General features: G+C 40.4%; 1 protein-coding gene and 1 long non-coding RNA gene across 6 annotated transcripts in view; one reads left to right on the top strand and one right to left on the bottom strand.

Annotated features, from left to right (window-relative positions):
* Nucleotides 1–1,109, bottom strand: part of IQCM (IQ motif containing M) — a 79,341-nt gene extending 78,232 nt beyond the window's left edge. For 2 of the 4 annotated variants that reach the window (XM_083456733.1, XM_083456731.1), the window contains exon 1: nt 1,050–1,109. The gene's annotated coding sequence lies outside the window, so the exon portion shown is untranslated. Of the gene's footprint in view, nt 1–849 lie in introns of all 4 variants that reach the window. The other 2 variants (XM_083456734.1, XM_083456732.1) reach the window with 2 other exon arrangements.
* Nucleotides 1,110–1,224: 115 nt separating this feature from the next.
* The window catches only part of LOC310685460, a 29,581-nt gene continuing 6,781 nt past the window's right edge, over nt 1,225–24,024 (top strand). Inside the window, exons 1-3 of one of the 2 annotated variants that reach the window (XR_014515292.1) lie at nt 1,225–1,550; nt 9,917–10,145; nt 13,858–13,931. This is a non-coding gene — a long non-coding RNA (uncharacterized lncRNA). Of the gene's footprint in view, nt 1,551–9,916; nt 10,146–13,857; nt 13,932–24,024 lie in introns of those variants that run through there. The other variant, XR_014515291.1, reaches the window with a different exon arrangement.

Consider the following 24,024-nt stretch of genomic DNA (forward strand, 5'->3'; position numbering starts at 1 on the left):
CAGCAACTCATGTCCAGTAGGTCTTGGCCAATGAAGCAGTTGCTGAGTCTGAAGGTCCCTAACTTTCCATAGCTGCCTAAGTCCCCTCCTCTCCAGGGTTTTCCCCCAAATAATCAGAGACTATGTCTGGGTGTTACTAATCTCTCCTGTGCCCTTTTCATGCCTCTTCTGGCTCTGGGAGACAAGCGGGGGGCGGAGGGGGCAGCTTGTTGCAGCAGGAGGGGGAGACATCCCTGACTCTTCACCAGCCTAACTCATCTCTGCCTCTTGGCCTCTCTCCTCTCCTGCTTCAGTTTCTGCCTCTGATTCTGGACTTCTCTCTACCACAGACTCTCCCAGCTCACCAAGCCCTGTTACCTCTTCAGCTTCCAACACCTCGTCTTCCCAGTCTTCTCCCTTTTCTCCCTGTGACCACTCATCATTGTCCCTGGGCTCTGAGCCTTCTTCCCTTGGGGGTTCCCCAGCTGGTTCCTCCCACCATTCTTCTGTGTCCAACCAGTCCACGACAAGATTCCCATGCTGTCTGGAACCATTTAGAGTTTCTAAACATATGACAGAGCCTTTTCATGCATATGTTGAATGTGCAGAGGTCAGAACCCTAGCCATGTGTTCTGTGTACACCTGAACGGAACGAGTGAGCATGAATTTAAGCTGTAACGCTAAGCAAATTTCTTTGGACATACATCTCCCTGCTTTCAAGTAAGCACACTTGCGATCTCATGGCACACTACTCACCGCAGAATGCATGAACTTATTGCAAAAGCATTGCTTCAGAGCCAAAATGCAAGTTCTAACTAAGTCATTTGTTTTGTACTGAAATTGGAGTGGCTGTGATCCTAAGCCACTTACCTGGCAATACATTTAGTCAAACGTAGCTCCAAGCTAATGTTTTTAGGGTGGGGCTTCCACTCAGAAGCCAAAGGCTCATATAAGAAATGGGAGGAGGGCTGGTCTTCCAGCTCTTTAAAATAACATATATAAAAATAGAGTCCGAGAAAAGCAGTTAAAAATACATGGAAAAAAACAGAAATAGATTGAAACACACTCACATGTTGGTACTCTACTAACCCATCCTAGCGTTCTACTAGAAAGCGTCTGTGCTCTGTGACATCACCAGAAGAGCAGAGGAAAATAGAACTTTCTTCCTCCGATACTGATGGAATGTGGGCATTGATTCTTTGCATAGAATCAATGACAGAAGAACAGAGCTATTCAAGAAAAGCATTTCTGGCCATGACCTGGTCATTAAAAAAAAATACAATTATATTCACTCTTGACTGCTTTTTGAAGTGCTTTAACTTTGGAAAATTGGAACTAAATGAGAGGTCATGTTATGCTAATTGAATCCTATTATGTCAACGTAGGCTGTCTTGAGAGTACATGATCTAAAGCATATGATTCATACTTCACTACGTGTCACAGAGAGTCTGCCAGACTTTGGGCAAGTTGGGAGATTTCCCAGTGTGCAGTTTTATCTGTGAACCAGAGAGGATATTCATCCTTGCCGCAGAGTCAACACATCAGATACTGAAAAGACATCAGATAGATATGTATGCAAGCTATTTAAATTGTTAAACCACTTAAATTTCTTCATTACCTAAGTATTTATAAGTATTTATGAAGCTGAGGATGGAGAGCAGGCAGCAAAAGCAGAATCTGCTATTGTTCAGAGCAACAAGGCAATCTAGAAGCCTCTAGATGGGCAGAGGAGCAACAGCTGATCTATTCTGACTTATAAGGGTAAAGAATTGTCCATGCTGCTGTGGCTGTACAATAAACAGTACAAAGAGGTTGAATCTTTGCCCGATGTGCTTTAGGATGCCAGTTCAAAGCCCACTATGGCTTGGTTCTAATTCAGATTTGAGGATTCTGCATAATCAATACTTAATAAAAATAAAAACACTATTAACATGGCTATCCCTTATTTTCCAGGATGATGAGCTGCATTTTCAGCAAACCATTGTTTGCAAAGTATTCCTATTTTATTGTATTGTCCATGGCCATTTATAGGTCAGGTGGGGGAGGAGAGATTGGCTGTGTTATATATTATTATTATTATCATCAACAATAAAATCATACCATACCAAAATAAATTGGTCCTTACATTTTAACCTCTAGAGAATCTCAGTTTATATGTCATTTTTTTCTAGTAGAGATGATTCCCACACCTTTGTGTACCAGTATGAAATATCTGCTCTGGCTAGATCCCTCCAAAATTGGGTTATTGTGTCTCTGATCACAGCTGGCATATGGAGAATCAACTCCATCCAGCTTAGTTCTTGATCATTATCGTCAATAATTGTTTAGAAGAGCCATTAAGATATGTGCCATACATTGCATGGTTTTAAATGCCATAATAAATAGACCTTGTGCATCCTTGCATCTCATTCATTTTGAGTGAAGGTTTCAGCCATTGCAATAAGTTTTAGATTATTTGCCAAACTGATATATTGTTTAGAAGATGCACAGATAACTAACTGTATGATAGTCATTTCATGTTGAATCATAGTTATCACCTATCAGTCTTAATGCATTTTGTGGTGTCAAAATATATCACAAAGTTAATCCTATCAGCGTTATGTGCATTGCAAATTGATAAATCATGATATAAATCAAATGTGAAATACATAATTTTTTTTTAATAGATCAGTGAATAATTTACACAGATATAGAATCTGTATACAAAACTATAATCAGTAAGCATTACCATTTGGAGTTTAAAAAAACTAGAAAAGGCTAAACAGGATTTTGCTGCCAGGATTTTGGATTCATTTAGAAGTAATATTTATTTTTTAAAGATAAAATAAAATGTGTACAATAGCTATTGCTATAATTTTAACAGTGCTTGGAAAGTTCATTTTGAAAAGGAACAAGTTATAGTTCAAGGTCGTCCCATCCAAAAATAATCTAGGTTCAATTCAATTTTACAAAACAAACTAGTTCAAGTTGAGCTCAGAATCTTACAAGTTGTTATAATGAAGTATAGGCTCCAAAAGTAAACCAGGGGGCACACACAAGTAATATGAAGCCTGAAAGACAGAATATCAACTAGTGAAGCTTTCCCCATAATTGTATTTCTATAATAGAAAATGCTTGCCCTGTTTAATTTTGCCAGCCACAGCACTCTTAACGACACTAGGCATCATTTGCTTTGTTTATGTACCAGTACTTCTCACTGTAAGCTGCTACTGTTGGAAGAGAGTGCATCTCTTCAGCAAGAAAGATACAGGAAATGCCTCATATTCCTTCCTTCTCATTGCTTAACAGGGATTAAGTGACTAGGCATTCCTAGAAACAGCAACGCCTCCATATCTGCCTAATAAGCATTAAAATGCCTCCTGCTGGGGTGGGAGTGGGTGGGTAGGGAATGAATGTGAAGATCAATCAGAAATCATTCAGAGTTGTGCTCCAAAATGAACTACATTCAGGTGCAGTTTTTTGAACTATTTTAGTGAACTTTGTTCAACTCAGCTAGTTCATTCCAAGTACTGAATTTTACTAAGGAGATATCAGAATATAAGTGACATTTATTCACCTTCTTGAATTAATTGCAGCACTCCATCTCAACTAATCTAAGAAAATCGTTACAATTTATGCAAGTTGTAACTTATCCTGGGAAGACATAATAGAATCAGTATTGTTTTACACCCTATTGTATAATTGGACTGAAAGAAGATTAAGATTACTAGAAATAAGTGTCTGCTATTCTGAGAAGTACCAGTATGTAGCGTATTTTTCACTCTATAAGATGCACCAGACCACAAGACGCACCTAGTTTTTGAAGGAGGAAAACAAGAAAAAAAATATTCTGAATCTGAGAAGCCAGAACAGCAAGAGGGATTGCTGAGCAGTGAAAGCAGCAGTCCCTCTTGCTGCTCCGGCTTCTGGGATAGCTGCACAGCCTGCATTCACTCCATAAGACACACACACATTTCCCCTTACTTTTTAGGAGGGAAAAAGTGAGTCTTATAGAGCAAAAAATACTGTATTTAACATCACTTAAAGTTAAGAATATGTACATTTTAGGGTATGTAGAATATATAATTTGAGATAACTTCAATAAGTAGATGCTTCCGAGTGTATTATTTGCCAAGAAAATAATGCCAAAAGGATCATCCACATATGGAAACAGAATGCTTATGTACCTATGAATCTGCCTTTCAACCAAGTCTAGTCCACTCTAAACTGACTGACAGCAGCAATCCAATATGGCAAGCAGAGAGGTGTTCCCTAGCCCTACAATCTTGATATCCCTTTAATCCTAGCTACTAGGGAACAAACCAAATATCATTTGCTGGCAGCACAAGTGATCTACTACTGAGCTATGGCTGCTCCAATACTGCACAGTGATTGTACTCCTGAATGTGGCGTCATGGAAACACAGAGGTGTGGATATAATGTTCCTGAAGCAAATGCACTCTACTAAAAATATGCTAGTATTGTCAACTATATTGTCACTAGTCACCTGATGAAGCAGAATATTGCAACAAGTATTGAGGCAAGATTTGGTATATATGCACACTGTGTTATGTATTGCTGTGTTTTTAAACCACCATGTGATCCTCGGATGAATAGTGGTATAGAAATTTAATTAACAACAACAACATCTAGTACTAGTGGGACTGATTGCATTGTAAGAGGTCATTGAATCAATCCTACATGTAAAGAGACAATTACTTTTCATTGGGACTTGAAGTTTCAAGAGAAAGTGAAATTATAGAGCTTTGCTACAGATGTGGCCAAGAGGTTTGTAAATTATTCATTTTATAACTCATTCCTCCGGTGGTCATAATTAATTATGATAAAATACTGCATACTAGATACTGGCATGCAGAATCCTAAAAAGAAAATTGGTTTCAACAATTTATAGCTGTCTCTTACTTCTTTATAATATCCACAAAGCACATAAGTAAACATATCTACCAGAGAGTCCTTCTTAATGATTTTGTAGCTGGAATAACTGAAGCCAGAGCAGATGAATTGACCTTGCCAAGTTTACAGACTGTGCCAGTAACAGAGCTGGGATTAGAAAACCAGATGATTAAAATTTTGCTCACTAGGATAAAACACTTAAAATGAATCATCTCAATTTCCAAAGTGTCCTCAGGTTGCTTTAGGCATAATAAATTGCAATCGCATAACAGCAAACAATTATTTTAAAAATTAGGACTTAAAACATTACATCTGACACTGAAGCAGTGCAATCTCCACTCAAGAAATCTACTTACATTGCCAATGAAATGTACAATATTTGGACAAGATGTTAACATTATTGTTCTGTTTGAAAACATGTCTATTTTTTTAGGGGGGAGGGGAATGGGCTACAGTTACACATAGGACATTAATGTCACTTTTTCTACTATGCCAAACTAGATGAAATGTCATCAGTGGTGGACTTTGGGATTTTGAATTTCAACTGCACCCTGTGCAACGCCAAAATTCCTCCCCTGTCTCCCGCTGCCACCTCTCACTTTTTGTTCCAAGTCATTGTTGTGGTGCCCTCTCAACTCAGCACCCAGTGTGGGCAAACTGGTTGCACTCCCCTAAATTCACCTCTGGCACCATTATCACAATGGCACAAATGGCTTTTAAAGAAGTAAATAGCATGTGTGGGGAATGTATTCTGGGAAAAGATCCTGGCACTGGAGAGGTGGGCGGGTGTTGGGTTGTAAGGCCTTTGCCCCCTGCTGCAGTCCTACTCCAGATTTTGGGGGGGGGGCGGGGAGGTCTATTTGTACCAACGGAAGTTTTCCCTCCAATACTAATAGCAAGTAAAGCTGTCCTTCAAAATCTACACTTATCTGACCTTTGCAATGCAGCTCTCCAGCCAAGTAATGTGTGCATATACTAGAGTAAAGTGGGCATATAAAATGCATATAATGGTGAAAATATCATACAAAAATGCATTATATCAGGGGGAAATTGCCTTGCAAAAATGTGTATATGAGGCAAAATTGCATATAAATATATATATATATATATATATGCAGGTTTTGGTGTCCTCGGGTGTCTTCCCGTGTAAAAGTTGGGGTGTCTAGGCGACGTTTCGACGAGGTCTCACTCGTCATCTTCAGGCTGGTGCTTTCGGCTTCTTGTTACTGGAACAGAGCAGGATCTCAGTGTTTGAGTTCCTATAAATACCGTTGAGGAGGTGTGGTGTATAGCCTCCAATGTTCTGGGCAGAGACGAGGTTCCCAGGCTAGTGTGCCTTTTCTTCTTTTGTTCCTTAATTACTTGAGGGATATCTTGAGTGATTTCTTGAGTGATTTCCTGAATCCCACTTAGGTGGGTCATTAGGTGTGGATTAGTTGCTAAAGCCTTCGTGTCTTGAACTCTTGAACTTTGTGAAGAGTTTTTCTGAGAAGATGGCTGTACTGCACTTGGTTGTGCTCTGGCTGAAAAACTCTTCACAAAGTTCAAGAGTTCAAGACACGAAGGCTTTAGCAACTAATCCACACCTAATGACCCACCTAAGTGGGATTCAGGAAATCACTCAAGAAATCACTCAAGATATCCCTCAAGTAATTAAGGAACAAAAGAAGAAAAGGCACACTAGCCTGGGAACCTCGTCTCTGCCCAGAACATTGGAGGCTATACACCACACCTCCTCAACGGTATTTATAGGAACTCAAACACTGAGATCCTGCTCTGTTCCAGTAACAAGAAGCCGAAAGCACCAGCCTGAAGATGACGAGTGAGACCTCGTCGAAACGTCGCCTAGACACCCCAACTTTTACACGGGAAGACACCCGAGGACACCAAAACCTGCATTCCTGTACCCGTGAAAATCTACGAAAGCATATATATATATATATATATATGCAGGTTTTGGTGTCCTCGGGTGTCTTCCCGTGTAAAAGTTGGGGTGTCTAGGCGACGTTTCGACGAGGTCTCACTCGTCATCTTCAGGCTGGTGCTTTCGGCTTCTTGTTACTGGAACAGAGCAGGATCTCAGTGTTTGAGTTCCTATAAATACTGTTGAGGAGGTGTGGTGTATAGCCTCCAATGTTCTGGGCAGAGAGGAGGTTCCCAGGCTAGTGTGCCTTTTCTTCTTTTGTTCCTTAATTACTTGAGGGATATCTTGAGTGATTTCTTGAGTGATTTCCTGAATCCCACTTAGGTGGGTCATTAGGTGTGGATTAGTTGCTAAAGCCTTCGTGTCTTGAACTCTTGAACTTTGTGAAGAGTTTTTCTGAGAAGATGGCTGTACTGCACTTGGTTGTGCTCTGGCTTGGCTTCGTGTATAGGGGCGAGCTGTGGTTTTGTGGCCTGTGCCAGCCAGATCTGTGTAGGGATTGCAGGGGGGTGCAGCATCCGGAGGTGCCACCCTGGTTTGGCTACTGGATGGTGTCTGTAATTTATCTGTGGAGAGGGTCTGGGTTTGGGTCTGGTGTGGTTGATTGGTGATGGCGTTCTGTGTGCCTCTGGATCTGGTGTCAGATTTTGTGGGGAGGGCTAATTTCCAGATGTCTGGCAAGCGGGATGTGTCGTCACGCTTGTTCATGTTGTGAGGGTGTTTCTCTATCTCGATGGCTTCCATGATTATTCTCTTGTGGTGATGTTCCATGTTAAAGAGCAATTTGGAATCTGCAAAATTAATTTCGTGTCCTGTTTCTTTCATGTGTTGGAAAAGAGAGGAAGTTTTTTCTTCTTTTTTGACGGCATTCTTGTGTTCTGCGATCCGTGCATTTATTCGTCTGTTTGTTTGTCCAATGTACGTGGCTGGGCAGACTTTGCAGGGTATTTCATAGACCCCTTGGTTTTCCAACTGAATTTTATCCTTGGGGTTTCTGAGGATATTGGCTATTTTTTGGTTGGTGCAAAAGGCTGTTTTGATATTGTGTTTATGGAGGATTTTGCTAATTTTATCTGTAGTGCCCTTGATATAAGGAAGGAGGGCTATGCCATTGTTTTCTTCTGTGTCTTGGTTTTTGGGGGGTGTTTCTTTTTGGATTAGCTTCGTAACCCTGTTTTGCTGGTATCCATTGGCAATTAACACATTTGAGAGATTCTGTAACTCAGTTGTCAAGTGGTCTTCGTCAGCCAGGCGTTTGGTTCTGGAGATGAGAGTCTTGGCTACGGAGTTTATTTGTGCAGGGTGGTGGTGTGATTGTGCATGTAAGTAGCGGTTGGTGTGTGTTTTTTTCCGGTAGATAGTGTGTCCTAGGGAGCCATCAGGTTTTTTGTAGATTAGGACGTCAAGGAAGGGAAGTTGGTTGTTGGCTTCTATTTCCAGAACCAAACGCCTGGCTGACGAAGACCACTTGACAACTGAGTTACAGAATCTCTCAAATGTGTTAATTGCCAATGGATACCAGCAAAACAGGGTTACGAAGCTAATCCAAAAAGAAACACCCCCCAAAAACCAAGACACAGAAGAAAACAATGGCATAGCCCTCCTTCCTTATATCAAGGGCACTACAGATAAAATTAGCAAAATCCTCCATAAACACAATATCAAAACAGCCTTTTGCACCAACCAAAAAATAGCCAATATCCTCAGAAACCCCAAGGATAAAATTCAGTTGGAAAACCAAGGGGTCTATGAAATACCCTGCAAAGTCTGCCCAGCCACGTACATTGGACAAACAAACAGACGAATAAATGCACGGATCGCAGAACACAAGAATGCCGTCAAAAAAGAAGAAAAAACTTCCTCTCTTTTCCAACACATGAAAGAAACAGGACACGAAATTAATTTTGCAGATTCCAAATTGCTCTTTAACATGGAACATCACCACAAGAGAATAATCATGGAAGCCATCGAGATAGAGAAACACCCTCACAACATGAACAAGCGTGACGACACATCCCGCTTGCCAGACATCTGGAAATTAGCCCTCCCCACAAAATCTGACACCAGATCCAGAGGCACACAGAACGCCATCACCAATCAACCACACCAGACCCAAACCCAGACCCTCTCCACAGATAAATTACAGACACCATCCAGTAGCCAAACCAGGGTGGCACCTCCGGATGCTGCACCCCCCTGCAATCCCTACACAGATCTGGCTGGCACAGGCCACAAAACCACAGCTCGCCCCTATACACGAAGCCAAGCCAGAGCACAACCAAGTGCAGTACAGCCATCTTCTCAGAAAAACTCTTCACAAAGTTCAAGAGTTCAAGACACGAAGGCTTTAGCAACTAATCCACACCTAATGACCCACCTAAGTGGGATTCAGGAAATCACTCAAGAAATCACTCAAGATATCCCTCAAGTAATTAAGGAACAAAAGAAGAAAAGGCACACTAGCCTGGGAACCTCCTCTCTGCCCAGAACATTGGAGGCTATACACCACACCTCCTCAACAGTATTTATAGGAACTCAAACACTGAGATCCTGCTCTGTTCCAGTAACAAGAAGCCGAAAGCACCAGCCTGAAGATGACGAGTGAGACCTCGTCGAAACGTCGCCTAGACACCCCAACTTTTACACGGGAAGACACCCGAGGACACCAAAACCTGCATTCCTGTACCCGTGAAAATCTACGAAAGCATATATATATATATATATATATATATTGGAGGGGGGAAATCATGCAAATCATTCACCCGCTCCCTTGCAAACTGATGTAGAAATGTGGAGAAGTGGTTAAGGATGGAAAAAGAAGAAACCAAGAGAAACCGAAAATGGCATATTTGCCCATCCCTACCCTAGTACACATTTCATCATTCCACAGAGTGAAACACAACACACCATTAATTGGGTTTTTAGATGTACATGCTTTCCCTGGTATGCTCAAGCAATTGGGTTATGCACAATTTGTTCTTAACATTTGACTTTAGTTTCTTTGATGAACAATATAGATTTTTGGCATAGATTCTGCCTAACTCAGGAAATACAGGAGAGCTGTCATTATATGAACCATTGGTTATTGATATTAAATGTGTCCTACTTGTGTTCTTTCAGCTCACAGCTCTCCTATTCATCCAAACACATTCATTACACAAATGTTTTGGATGCCCTTTGGAACGTCTGATCAGTGAAGCTCTAGCATTATAAACTGCTGAATACTTTCTTAACAAGTGTGTGCCCAACATCCATCACGAAGGAGAGAACTGACTAACCAAAGATTGAAGTGATGTACAGTAGATGCCAAGAAAAACTGTCTTCTCCTGCCAAAAGTTATCCCCAAGAGGTGAATATCATTTTCCATAAGTCTGTAGAAATAACTGAATTAGTTTGTTAATGAAATACCCCTAGCTAATTTCTATGTATGATTCAACATGTCGGTGCTCTTCATAATAGTTTGGCTCCACTAATTGCATAAGAGGAAACCCATATTTATTCTTCAATAAGATTAACGCGAACTAAAATGCAATATTAAAATTACTTGAGGTAACTTTGATTCACTAGAGAATAACTGTAATGGTTAAAACAACAAATTTGTATATCTTAACCTACTTTCGATGTTGAAAGTCTATTTATAATTCACTGTAATTCTACAGAATTTGAATTACATATAAAGTACACTGGGCATGTTCTGTATTAGGATGCAGTAATTATACAATGACTGTCTCGTCATCACAAATAAAGCTAATACAAAGGTCTATAAATGAACAATTTAGCTTGAAAATATATGCAGCAACTATGATTTGATTTAAGCGCAGAATTTATTAGTGGCCTCTTTTCCAGAGACAATTAATCTAAATGGGTGACATTTAATCATATTCTATCAGACTATTCTCCCACATGGAAGGTCTCCTAGGAACCACATGTACTCTACCTTGGCAGAAAGGTGGGATAGAGAAGTAAGAAAATAAAGAAAGTAAAATTTTGTCTCAGATATGTCAGTCTATCGGTTAAGATCTATGGGCTGAACTCAAGGGTTGAGTGACTGGAAAACCATCCATACAAGTCATCTTTTTCTTCCTCTCTGCTCCACTGAAGCCTCCTGTGTCCCTCAAAAGCCTTTCCAGTGGATTTGGTGCCCTCTTGAATAACGTGGGCTGTGCTGCTGAGGGGCTCCAGTTTGGCAGAGGGGATTTGTACAAGTGGAAATTGATTGCACAAAGAGCTTTTGGAAGTCACATTCAACCATATATTTAACATATATTTAATGCACATGGTTTTCCCCCAAAGAATCATGGAAACTGTAGTGTTATGGGTACTGGGGAATGTAGTTCTGTGACTTGCAAACTACAGTTCCCAGAGTTCTTTGTGGGTAAACATGTGCATAAAATGTGCTTTAAAGGTACAGTGTGGATGGATTGACATGCAGCTTTTGGATCCATAAGTTCATAAAAAGCAAATTAACTTGGCCCTTTTTGTTCAAAAAATAATATTTGCTGGCCATTATTACTATTCGGGATACAACTTGAATAAAATAAGAAGCTGTGATAATACAAGCTGTATTTTTCATTTCTAAGAAGAATCAAAGAACAGAGTTCCCCATGAGCCAATGTGCTACAAAACTAAAGAAGAAAACAAGTATGTAGCTTCCTATTGTTCTCTATGATATATAATTTTTACTTTACGCACTACAAGATTCATATACAGCCTAACAAAGAAAAGGGGCAACCCTCTATTTATGATTTTTCATGCCTGCTTTGAAATGGGGAGGAGGGTGGCAGAATGTTTGCCTATTCAATAAGCATTGCCTTCCCTCTGAATGAACTTAGTCTGATCTCAGTGAAGTCCGTACATAGTCAAATTTGATTTCCTATGTAACGTTAGAGCATCCACATTTCACTACATGATTCCTGATGGATTGCCTCAGAAGAGTCCCAGAAAAAAATGGTTCCAAATCAGCAGCAAATAAGAGAAACAATCAAACGAATGTCAACAAACAAGACTGAAAAGAACTGACTATTTTCACAATAAGAGGATGGTTTTCAACATATGCTCCCTCCAATACTTTCAACCCAAAAATCAAAATGGGAGACCAAAAGGCGAAGCCATCATTTCGTAGTGTAGTCTAAACGGAATCACTCTGAATTATGAGTTCAGATGTCATCCTAGAAATTGTGCCCATTTTTTAAAAAAGAGGGTAGTATCCCAAATAGAAATATCAAGAGAATTATTGTACAGATCTGCCTTTCCATATGATATATGAAACATGCTAAGTAACTTGCAGCAATACCTCAAATTTATGTGCTGAAAGCTATTCAAATATAAAATAAGCACTAACAAACGGGCAACCTTGTCAGTTGCAATGCTAATAAATCAAATTCACCAAGGTAAGCTGTGTTTTTACTTCAAGTGGATCTATCATCAGAGGCCACTGATAATGATACAGCTACAAGTAAAATAAATGTGTTTTCCCTGACCTTGACTATAATTCAGTAACAGCTTGCCTTACAATTTTACACTGAACACATCACCAGGTGTCACCTGATAAAAGGGTTATATACCTGTAGATAGATGTTTTTTATTTGTGTCATCCCAGTGAAGAATTTGAGAAAGTATGCAAATTAATCTCTTTTACAACTATTGCATTTACTAGATTAGTTGATTTCTGTAGAGAGAAAAATGTTAGATTGATCCAGTAAGATTACTTCATGTGCCTTAAAATAGCCTCAGGTTGGAATGCATTCTCAGGTGTGTTCCTACCTTAGCAAAGTCTAAAAGCATCTCAAGATGGAAAGAAAAAGTTTTACAGTATTTGCTATAAATGAGAGTTATCATCCAGTGTACAAAAAAAAATGTGGTTCGAGTACAAACTGGCATCTGCAGGCTCCTTGAAGGTAAAACAATTTAGCTCTGAGTTGAATGTGCCTTGCTCCTTATTCCTAACCTGAATATGCTAGACTACAACTCCCATCAGCCCTAGCTAGCATGACAAATGCACAAGGTTGGCAAAGGCAAACATTGGTACACTACACCTTATGGAAGATGTATATGTATGAGAATTATGTTTCCAAGTAGGCTCTCTGGGTGTTGTCTTCAGTTTCTTATGTAGACATTCACTGCAAGCTGAGTTAAAGGTAAAGGTAAAGGGACCCCTGACCATTAGGTCCAGTCGTGGCCGACTCTGGGGTTGCGGCGCTCATCTCACTTTATTGACCGAGGGAGCCGGCGTTTGTCCACAGACAGCTTCTGGGTCATGTGGTCAGCATGACTAAGCCGCTTCTGGCGAACCAGAGCAGCGCACGGAAACGCCGTTTACCTTCCCGCCAGAGCGGTACCTATTTATCTACTTGCACTTTGACGTGCTTTCGAACTGCTAGGTTGGCAGGAACTGCTAGGTTGGCAAGCTGAGTTAGTGGCTAACAAAATTTGTTTCTGGTGAGGTCTGGGAGCTTACATAGAGTAGGGACCAACCTCTCCAGCTAGGCCACACCTCTGACTCAGATCATAGGTCATAGCTGTATCTCTTAAAGAGCCCACCAGCAAGCTATTTGATTTCCCCAGGAATTTTAGAACCATTGGTTTTTAACTCTGCTTTTCTTGGTTTTGCTGTTTTGCTGTTGAAGATTTTGTTGTGTTTGATGTTACTTGTTTCATTGCAAACTGCTGTGCAAATCCAAAGACTGCAGAGTAGGATAGCCAGTGTCATAAATATATAAATAAGCACCCAAAGAGATTCATTATAGGCTTTAGACCAGGGCACAAACAGCCTTTGAAAGCTGTGCCCCTCTGTTATTCCAAGCCAAAGAATCCATACAGGAACTTGATAGGTCTGTTGCTATAACTATACTTCCTAGGGCTTTGATATAAAACAGTGAGCACAGAGCAGCAGGGTTTATTCACACTTAACCCTTTTTTAAAACCCAAAATTGAGCCACTCAACTGTCTGGTAAGCAAGGGTGATTAGGAGACTGATCCACTCTACTGCTGATTCCAGTCCATGACTGAAATTCCTTCTTTCTTTCTTTCTTTCTTTCTTTCTTTCTTTCTTTCTTTCTTAGGGCTCTGCTTGCACAGTCCCATCTGCTGGTTTATGGAGGATAACCTCATAGAATTCATTTGTGCATATGGTTCTTTAGCCAGTGAGGGATATGATCATGGAAGTGTGCTTCTCCTTAGCTAGATTGGGGCACAAGTGTTGCACAAGTGACTATAGATGTGGTGTAAACACGGGATTAGATAGCTCTGCACCAGATAGGGATGCACTTCCCAAGGATGAAACACTGGCCCAAATCCAGCAAGCTTTCTGGCACTGAAAAGAAATGGGGCAGTCCAAACCCAACATCAGTGCCTCATGGGGGGTTGAATCAAAGCAACAGTTCTTAGGATTACAACATTAAACACCTTCCATCTTTAATGTGCCCTTTTATGGTAATCATCATATACTTAACCTGATAACATTTCTGGGAAGCAAGGAATAAAACATTTTCTCCATTTCACAGATTGACACTGAGGCACACAGGCAGATTAAGTGATCTGCCAAATTCCTAGGAAAGGGAATGAAATCATGAAAATTAGATAATGTTTTTGTTTCTGCATCCTAACTGCACCTGCTATGAGCAGATGGGGATGTGCGCGGCATATTTCTTAAGGGGGATTTGAGACCAGACCTTCAGAGATGTTAAAAGGAGACAGCACCCCTTAAAAACTGGCTTATTTGAAAGCTGACCCCTTTTCATGCTTTTCCCATCTCATCCATTTCTTTAAGATACTGGAGCCACACATTATTCATTGATACTATACTGCTGTCTTTGTCCTCAATAACCCAACTACAAACAACTAGAAGCGTTATCATGTTAGCGGTCTTATCATTATGATCTAGATTAGTATTTACCAATGCAACCTCCCGTGAGTCTCAGGTGGTGGATTGGGAAAGGTGGCAGATCTGCATTCGCTGCCCAACGGGCACTTTTAGGGTCACCCACTTCCATTTTATGATGCTATCAGCTGCCATTAAGGTCATACCGACACTCCCTGCCGTTCGTTGTGGAGTGACTAGGAGGGACACCTTGCCCCTGCAGCCAAAGAAATCTGGAACCTCCAGTGCTGATATTAGAGATAAGAGATATGCTGCCTGGTCTTTAATAGTCAAAGTCAGCATTTCCATCCATGCCTACCCCCAGTGCTCAGGTAGATGGAAGTGTAGGGTGTGGGGTTAACCCTTAAAGATCAGAAAAAGGGATACCTCTGTGTGTGTAAGTGTTTGTTATGCTTGTTAATTATTGTTTTGTCTTTCACCCATTCACTTCTGCCTTTGGCCCCATACAGCCTTGGCATGTGGCCCTTGTAAGGTTGGCCACATTAAAATCTAGCCCCCCACCTGAAAGAGGCTCCCCACCCCTGCCTTAGGTTAAAAACACCAGAGGTAAATTCAATAAAAGGTTGTAGCATGTCAAACTATGAAGCTTCTGCCAGTGAAGACACTGCCAGAATATTATATTTCCATTCCTTTATAGCATAAGCAGTAAACACCAACAATGCTTTACTAGCTAATCAGCTAGTCATCTTCTGAACTTCGAATCTGTACCATATGTTATTTTCTTAAGTTTAAGAATGTGTCTCAGGATTATGTAGACAAAAGCTGTAACCTTGTTTTATGACTCTGAAACTCTTAGCTAAAAACAAAGTGGGATTGGATCAAGCTTCCAATGAGATTAAGGGTATTTCATCTTTGCTTTGGATGCCTCCATTGGCATGTATTATTTACAAGAAATGGGGAGCAATAATAAGGTAGATTAACAAGCAGGCTGTTTACAGCAGGAGCCTTATGAGGTTCAAGAAAGCACAAGATGCCACAATAAGAATCCTTAAGCAAGAGTGTGAAGGCTTCTGTGGCAAAAAAATTAATCTATTTTTCATTAATATCTATGTCACTCCTACTCACCCCTAGGGAATCAACACTTAGTTAAAGCAGGAAACAAACTTCCTTCTCACTGCCGACACTGCTAATGTCATAAAAAAGAAAACTATGAATCTCAACAATGTCAGTCTACAGTCCTAGAAATACAGTCCTATTGAACGCAGTGGGGCTAACTTCTGAATAAACTTAGGCTTGCACGGTTAATGCAGTAAAAGTTTGTAAAACAACTGAAATGATAAGGAGAGCAATTTAGTCACCCAAAAGCAGTTATTGAACACATACATCCCCCACAACAATCTTTCAGATATGACTGTTCTGCAACCAGCATTTTCAAACACTGATTTAGCGTTATAGAATTTAGCTATATACAGAGTGTATCAATTTATACATATTCTCTCTAGATAATGAAACCTTTACAGGAAACCCTTTTACATAACATAGAGTCCATAACAACCACTTAAAATGACACAATGCAATGTTCTGATGCAGTTGTGAACTCAATATCTGAAAGAAATCCATAGAAATCTGATCAGGCGAACAAAACAGGGATTCAAAATGAAAAGCCAAGTATTTACAATTGTTGGAAAATTATTTGGCCCTTCTGTACTCCCAATGCTACCTACCAGTGAACACTATTTCTATAAAAAATGTTATTTTCAAATTCTGTTACTGCTTCTTAATGTGACAGTGCTGTGCAGCAAAGATCATTTCAGCTCTCTCTTGGATTCAGTACAGAAGATGGTGTAGCAGCACAAGCCAAGCTCAAGTTAGTGGAAATAGGGTGTTTAAGAGCTTATTGGCTGAAAGCTGTCCATAATGAACTTCTGTGCAAAGCTAGATATGCAGAAAGCCCTACAAGATTCCATCAAAATGGAATAATTTGTCAAAGAAGAAACAGTAAGAGAGTGGATTTGTCACTCATGTCATCATAAAATCCAGGATGCCGCAAATATCTAGCATGATGGGCATAATCACCTTCTGGTACTCATTTTACACAGAGGAACAAAAATACATGTATTCTCTGCTAAACGTCACTTAAAATTGAGGTTAGATAGCTCTGGATATATATGGGGTTATTCATCTCCCACATTGCAGGTGGTAGTCAACTAATTTTTACTCAGAGTAAAATCAATGAACATGTCTATGTTAGGTCCATTAATTGCAGTAGGTCTACTCTGAATAAAACTTAGTTGAATACCGTTCCATATTTCCGAGGAAAACAGAATACTTGGCTGATAGCAACCTGAGAAACCTTTGCTAAGAAATGCTACAATTCATCAGTTACACACACACACACACACACTTCAATCTTCTGAGTGCTCAGGGTTCCAGCTTATGGGGGCAGCCCAAGCTGCCCCATTGCAGACATCCAAATGCACCAGTAGCATTGGGGAGGGCTAGCAAGGTGTGTGACTGTGGCAATAGGGTGAACATGCGCAAACCCACTGTGCTTGCTCAAATTATATCATTTGCATGAAATTGTACATGCGAAAAGGGCTGTAGTGTGCTCCCCCACCCCCCACTCCACTGGCTAACAGTCCCCCTATCTGAGCTCACAGAAATGCTCCCAGGTGCAGTTTCAGATCTCCAGGGTAGATTTTAGCATCATTTTAATTTCTGCTGCTGCAGTTCCCGCCCCACCCCATTTTTCATCATGATTATGTTGTTGTTTTATTATTGGTTTTATTGCTCTGTTTTACTGTTCTCTGCTTTGAGAATCTCTTGATTGAAAAGTGGATTATAAATTTTCTAAATAAATAACGAGGAGAAAACATGCCATCTGCTCAGGAGATGTTGGGAATAACTGAAGAGGCTCTGTTAATTATAAAACACTAAAAAAAATCAGCTCTGGTCCTTTTGAAGCCTGCAATAAAACTGTTGACAAGATCACAGCCTAAAATTCTATTTAAGCACGAAACAAAGTTTGGAGTTCAGTTCTTTCATCATTTTGAATAGTAGGCACAAAAATGTACTGGAAGTATATATCTCCAGCAGATAATAAATTAAAGGATGGCAGGCGAGTCTCCAGAGATGACTGAGATGTGAGCTGTGAATGAATAAGGCAAGGAACAGATCATTTGGATATGAAGAGGAGAAAAGGTGGAGCAACTCCATGAAGAATTTTGATAACCAGGAGAGCAGAGGAGAATTGGATTTAGGAACAGAAACAAAATGAGTCAAACTGGTTAAAGAAACAATTGGATACCAGTTTAAAATTAAAAGAGGAGAGTACTGCAGGGGGGAGAACTACAAGAGGGGAAGTGATTTGTTGAGACAAGAATACAGTGCATGAAAGCAATCTTTGAGTATCAAATAGCCCAACAGTTTTGATAGTGTCAAGAACATTGTCCCACTATTCCATAGGGGACAATGGGTGAAGTTAAGAGAAGAGGACCTGGTAAGAAAGTGGTGGGAGATTCAGGACAGGTTTTAAAAAGTACTTCTTCACGTAGCACATAGTAAAATGGTGGAACTTGCTCCCGCAGGAGGCAGCGATGACCGCTAACTTGGGTTGGATTTAAAAGAGGATTGGACAAATTCATGGAAGATAAGTCTTTCAAAGGCTCCTAGACCTGATGGCTATGCTCTATCTCCATAACTGGAAGCAGTTATGTTTCTGAACACCAGTTGCTGGTAACCACAGGAGGAAAGAGTGCCCATAGGTATCTGGGTGGTGACTGTAACAACAGGATGCTGAAGTAGATGAGCCATTGGTCTGATCCAGCAGTCTCTTCTGATGTTCTTGTGATGTGAATCAAATACATTTTGTGGACAATCTTTGAAAAGCAGTTGCAATTTTGTACAAGAAGGCTGCTGAAACCTTGTTTACTTCAGTGGGACTTAATTAGCCTACATGTGTGAAAGACTTCAACCAAAACATACCAACCCACCATGCCAGAGCTGAGTGAATACTTTCCCCCCAGCACAGAAATACTATTTTAGTCCTTCTGGTCCCATAGAAAAGATAGCAGATTTTTATTTTATTTTTACTTACTTGGGTGTCAGGTTTAGGCATCAAGTTCATGTGAAACCAATCTTATTAATCCAGAATTCAAATCCAAGCTTGCATTCTGCTTTGAAAGTCAGGTTCAGAGGGACTGAACGTAATATTAAACTGGAGGTAGGGTGTGGGGAGAGCCAAGCTGAAGCATGACTATAGCAAGCAGGAGTTTGGAAGTGCCGCTGGTACATTTATGCACTGTTGATAAGGATGGGGAAAATGTATGGAAGGCAATGACATCAGAGAAGCAAATAAAGGAAGTTCTTTCTCATATGACCAGCTAGGGAGAACATCTGGGAAGGCGTTCCCAAGCAGAGTTAAGCCCTTGTTTCCCAAAGATCCTTTCCAAATGCTTATAAAAGAAATAATTTTAATGCTATACTGTGTTGGCTACAGTCAAGCAACAGTAGCACACTTGCTCACAACAGTTTTTGTTTATTTCATAGTAGGACTTTTGGTCTCAAAACCAGGGGAGAATATGTTTGTTAGTGACATCACAGGCACTGTCCAATAGAGACCAACAGATGTTACTGACACTCATGCAATCACATTTCTCACAGCATTCATAATGGCATTTGTGAGAAAATTAGCATTTTCCAAGCAGCATGCTATTGCTTCTTTAGTGCTGAAGAAATGTGATAGTGTGCCAACCTAAGTGCTTCCTTAAGGGTCAAAATGGAAATACTTTGTAAGCTCGAGGGCGCAATTAATTTGTATGTTTCTATTTTGTAGTACAGATATTTTCCATATATTTTTTTATGAGCATGGTGATGGGAACTAAACAATACTTGGCAAGGATGTTACGCTTGCTTTGCAATAGTCTTCCTTCAAAATCATTGTTCGTAAATGAGAAAGGCACAGTCTTTGCATGGGGGGAAGCTTTCATCATATGAATTTAGCCATTAATGAAATGGGGGGGGGGGGCATTTATTGGTTTCATTCAAAGCACGTAGTACTTTTGCCACTACATTTTCAGAATCATCTCGTATGAAGTCTATAGACATTTGCTTTTAATTGTACACACTGGAAGGGATTCAGCTAAGCTGTTACACCACCAGAAGGCAGCACAATGAGTCCTGCTAGTGCAATGGGACATTCCAGAATCCTCTTCTCCAGTGGCCAGCCAGATGCATATGGGAAGCCCAAAAGCAGGGACTGAGCACAACAGCAGTCTCCCCATTTGTGATTCCTAGAAACTGACACTCAAAGGCGTGGTGTTCAAGGTGCACAGAGCCTCCTGCCCTCTCTGCATGTTCATTTGATCAATGCATAAAGTGTGTTACCCCCCTTGTGTGTTGTGTGCTGAATTCTCTGTGTGTTTTGTACACATGCACCAAGGTAAACTGGACCATAGTTTGAGTGGAGGGGTGTCCAGCCGCTTGACTGACATGCTGCTAGATAAAAGCAACCCCCCCCCCAATAAAAATTTAAAACCTCCTTTAACTTAAGACTTGTAATCTTGCACAACCATTACGTGGTGGGAAGCCCAACCCCGTGACAAATGAATGGGTCAAAGCTACAAATAAGGAATGGGGGCTCATGTCCTTAAAATTTCTATGTGCCACATAGAAACTTCAATTCTGATCTACCACCTCCTTGCTGAACATAATGCAGACATAACCATTCAGATACAAATTAAATTCATGCTCATTCTATACGTATACAGGGTCCTGCAGCACCTCAAAGAAGATTATCAGATTTCTTCCAGCACGAGTTTTCAAGGACTAGAGTCTGTCCTCAGATGCAGCTTGGAAGCAATAGTATTGCAGATAAATGTGTGATATATGACTTCAAAGGCTGAATGTTATATATGGAGTGGGGGGGGCGATGCCTGTTTTTTTAAAGTTATGAAAATGTACTTCAACCAGTACTAAGAAGAGATCATTTCCTGATAATGGAGCAAGCCAGCAGCCCTCAAGCAGCTTCCTAGTGTACTATTCATCATATTCCAATGGGCAATACAAATTTGTCATCGTTATATTGACAGCTAATGGGATGCTTATTGGCACCGATGCAATATGGCACCCAGCATGAAAGGGTGGGAAGTGTTTCATGGAAGGTGCTGAGAAGTATTCTCAGAATAGCTGTATGTAAATGCCAGAATGTGGCGTCAGGTGAAAACTCGCTTTAAGTTAACATTAGTTTCATCAGGACTTTAAGAACTGGAGTGCTTGTTCTTCAGTCATGCAACTTGCAAAGTGCACATTGATCGGTCTGTTTCTAGTCTGTGTTACTATCATTTTAAATAGCCTTTATACTAGTGTCCCCCCCCCCAATCTTCTATTATATTTGTCCCTTTGTGTTTCTGCTGGTGCAAAGTGTTTAGCTGCTACAGTGGTACCTCAGGTTACAGGCGTTTCAGGTTACAGACTCCACTAAGCCAGAAATAGTGCTTCAGGTTAAGAACTTTGCTTCAGGATAAGAACAGAAATCGTGCTCCAGCGGAGGCCCCATTAGCTAAAGTGGTGCTTCAGGTTAAGAACAGTTTCAGGTTAAGAACGGACCTCTGGAACGAATTAAGTACGTAACCAGAGGTACCACTGTACTGCTATAAATAGTTTGTATTGTTAATATTGCTTTATTGCTTTATCAGATTAAACATGCCATGAGCCACCTAGAAAGCACCAGGTGGACAGATGGTATAGAACAAGCTTCCTCAACCTCGGCCCTCCAGATGTTTTTGGCCTACAACTCCCATGATCCCTAGCTAGCAGGACCAGTGGTCAGGGATGGTGGGAATTGTAGTCTCAAAACATCTGGAGGGCCGAGATTGAGGAAGCCTGGTATAGAACTAACAGAACAAATAAATATATTCCATGTGTGCTCACCCATAAATATGTTTGGTCTCATTTTTATGTTATTCTTTTTTGGCAGGGGGAATAGATCCACCCAAATATTCACACCTAAATGTATCATCTCTCAAAATATGCATTTCCAACAGTTGCTTTATACTTATGTCAGCTGACAAGTGCATTGGGACATTTGGGGATCATTATTATTAAATTTCAACTGGTGCATTACTTTGAGGGGTATGGATCAAATAAGTTCATATCAGGGATCTGCAAGTGTCAAGTTCCTCAAGAATCCCTAGGTGTAAGCCCAAGACAATGGATTTTGACCACATATGAGACCTCTGTGTTGATTGATGACATGCAAAGAATCATTCAGTCCATCAGGAGGAAAAGGCAAAATGTAACTTCTTTTGCCAGGCTTGTTCACCAGTTTGCAGCAGCTGGGTTCCATTAACTGTAGTGGTAATGCCAAGCTTGTTTTCTTTAGCAATGCTGCCACCTCCTGGAAGATGCCATGTTTAACTTCATCTTTCTCAATAAAAATACAATCAAATCAATGTGTTTATAATAAATATTCTAGGGTTTCTGGTGGTTTGTGGGTTTTGTTACACTCCCATTTTAAAAGGCACAACTTGTGTGCATTTGCGTTGTTTCTTTTCTGCTATTCCTGTCCTGATAACCCTATACTGTATTTGAAGTTTATGGTTTATAGGTCAAATAAACTGAGAATATTTTTGCTATGCTGTTTCTGTCTGCTTTTGCTGTCGTTTTGATAGGAAAATAGCTCCTTTAAATAACTCCTTGACTGCAGTTTTATTTGTTTTTTTTTAAAAATATATATTTTGATGTGCTTTTCCATGGAGTTGCGTCCAATGATGTGCTGCTAAGTTAGTTGTTTTATTTATAAAATTTATATCCCTGTCTTCCTCCCAAAGGATTCTAGGGTGGGAAACAATAAAAACATATTTTGAAAATCTTAAAACACTGAAGTCCCTTAGCATTCTACAGTGGTACCTCAGGTTAAGTACTTAATTCGTTCCGGAGGTCCGTACTTAACCTGAAACTGTTCTTAACCGGAAGCACCACTTTAGCTAATGGGGCCTCCTGCTGCTGCCGCGCCGCCGGAGCCCGGTTTCTGTTCTCATCCTGAAGCAAAGTTCTTAACCTGAAGCACTATTTCTGGGTTAGCGGAGTCTGTAACCTGAAGCGTATGTAACCTGAAGCATATGTAACCTGAGGTACCACTGTATTCTTGTTCCACTGAGGAAATGTTCAGCACCGGCAGGACACTGCTGCAGAAGGTCGTGCATAAGCAGCTTGCTTGTAACTTCGTTGCACCATCTGTCGTGCAACAAGTTTTCCCTAATGCAAACTGTTGCATTGCATTCCATTGTTACATAACATGGAAACATTGCACTAGTGGACCAAGAATGTTAGATACCGCTCCCTGTCTTTTTACATTGTTCTTGTTGACCACCTAGTGTGGAAAGGCAGGGTATAACTGTAAATAGTTAAGAAGTAACAACAAACATATGACTAAATTATTTTATACCAAGCACTTCCTCTCTTCCTAAATTGCCAGTGTGTCACTCACTTTTCTCTGTGGTAGTGGAAATGTGTGGGTGAGCCTGCTGCGTGCCATCTGTGTGAAAGGGCTTTGCTAAGGACAACAAAACTGAGATGCCTGCATTTCATTTCGAGTTCAGAGTATTCTTTATTGGGGCTGAATTCTTTATACAGCTGCCGCACATTCAAAGATGCTGGCTGTGGTCCACAGCATTGCAGTAACACCTAGATTTCTCTTTAACTATCTCTCTTAGAATTCCCCCCTTAGAATCCTAAAATAGCTCTTGGAATTCCCACACTTTCAAAATGCAATTAGGGCAGCTTTCCCTAACCTTGTGCCCCCCATGTTTTTGACTGCAAATCCCATCCGTCAGCACCATTTCAGGGATGGTGCAAGAGGTTTTCAGAGGAGGAAAGGGAAGCAAATTGTGTACATGCACAGGGTGGTATTTCTGTTGAAGGAGTGTGGATTTTTGATGAGTTATGACAGCTCCCCCCCCCCAGTTGTGGCCCCCTGCAGCCACAATAATAGTGTGGATGTGTGGTGCCACTGGTCTTTAATGTAGGGAATGAATTGTAGAAAGAATCGTAGCTAGAGATGGGGGACAGGGAATTTGACTCTGTCCACAGTTAAAGGTGAACAGTACAAGAACTGAAATGGATTCATTCTTCAAAGTGTTCACTTCTCTGAATTTTGTGATACAGTTGTCCAGCCAACCAATTTTACAAAAATGGATATATTAGGGGGAAATTAAAATTGCATTCAAAATGCATTATTTTCTGGAAACCTCCTTGCAAAAATGTGTATATCAGTGAAAACTACATACAAAAAAATGTATTTCTGTAAGAGAAATGTGCTGAGGATTTTTCATGATTTTTATTTTAATTGCAACATGCTGCAGAAATGTGGCGAACCAATTTTAAGACTGGAAAAATGAGAAACTTAAGA

The sequence above is a fragment of the Podarcis tiliguerta genome (genome assembly GCF_965153285.1).
Source record: "Podarcis tiliguerta genome assembly, chromosome: 9".
Classification (NCBI taxonomy): Eukaryota; Metazoa; Chordata; class Lepidosauria; order Squamata; family Lacertidae; genus Podarcis; species Podarcis tiliguerta.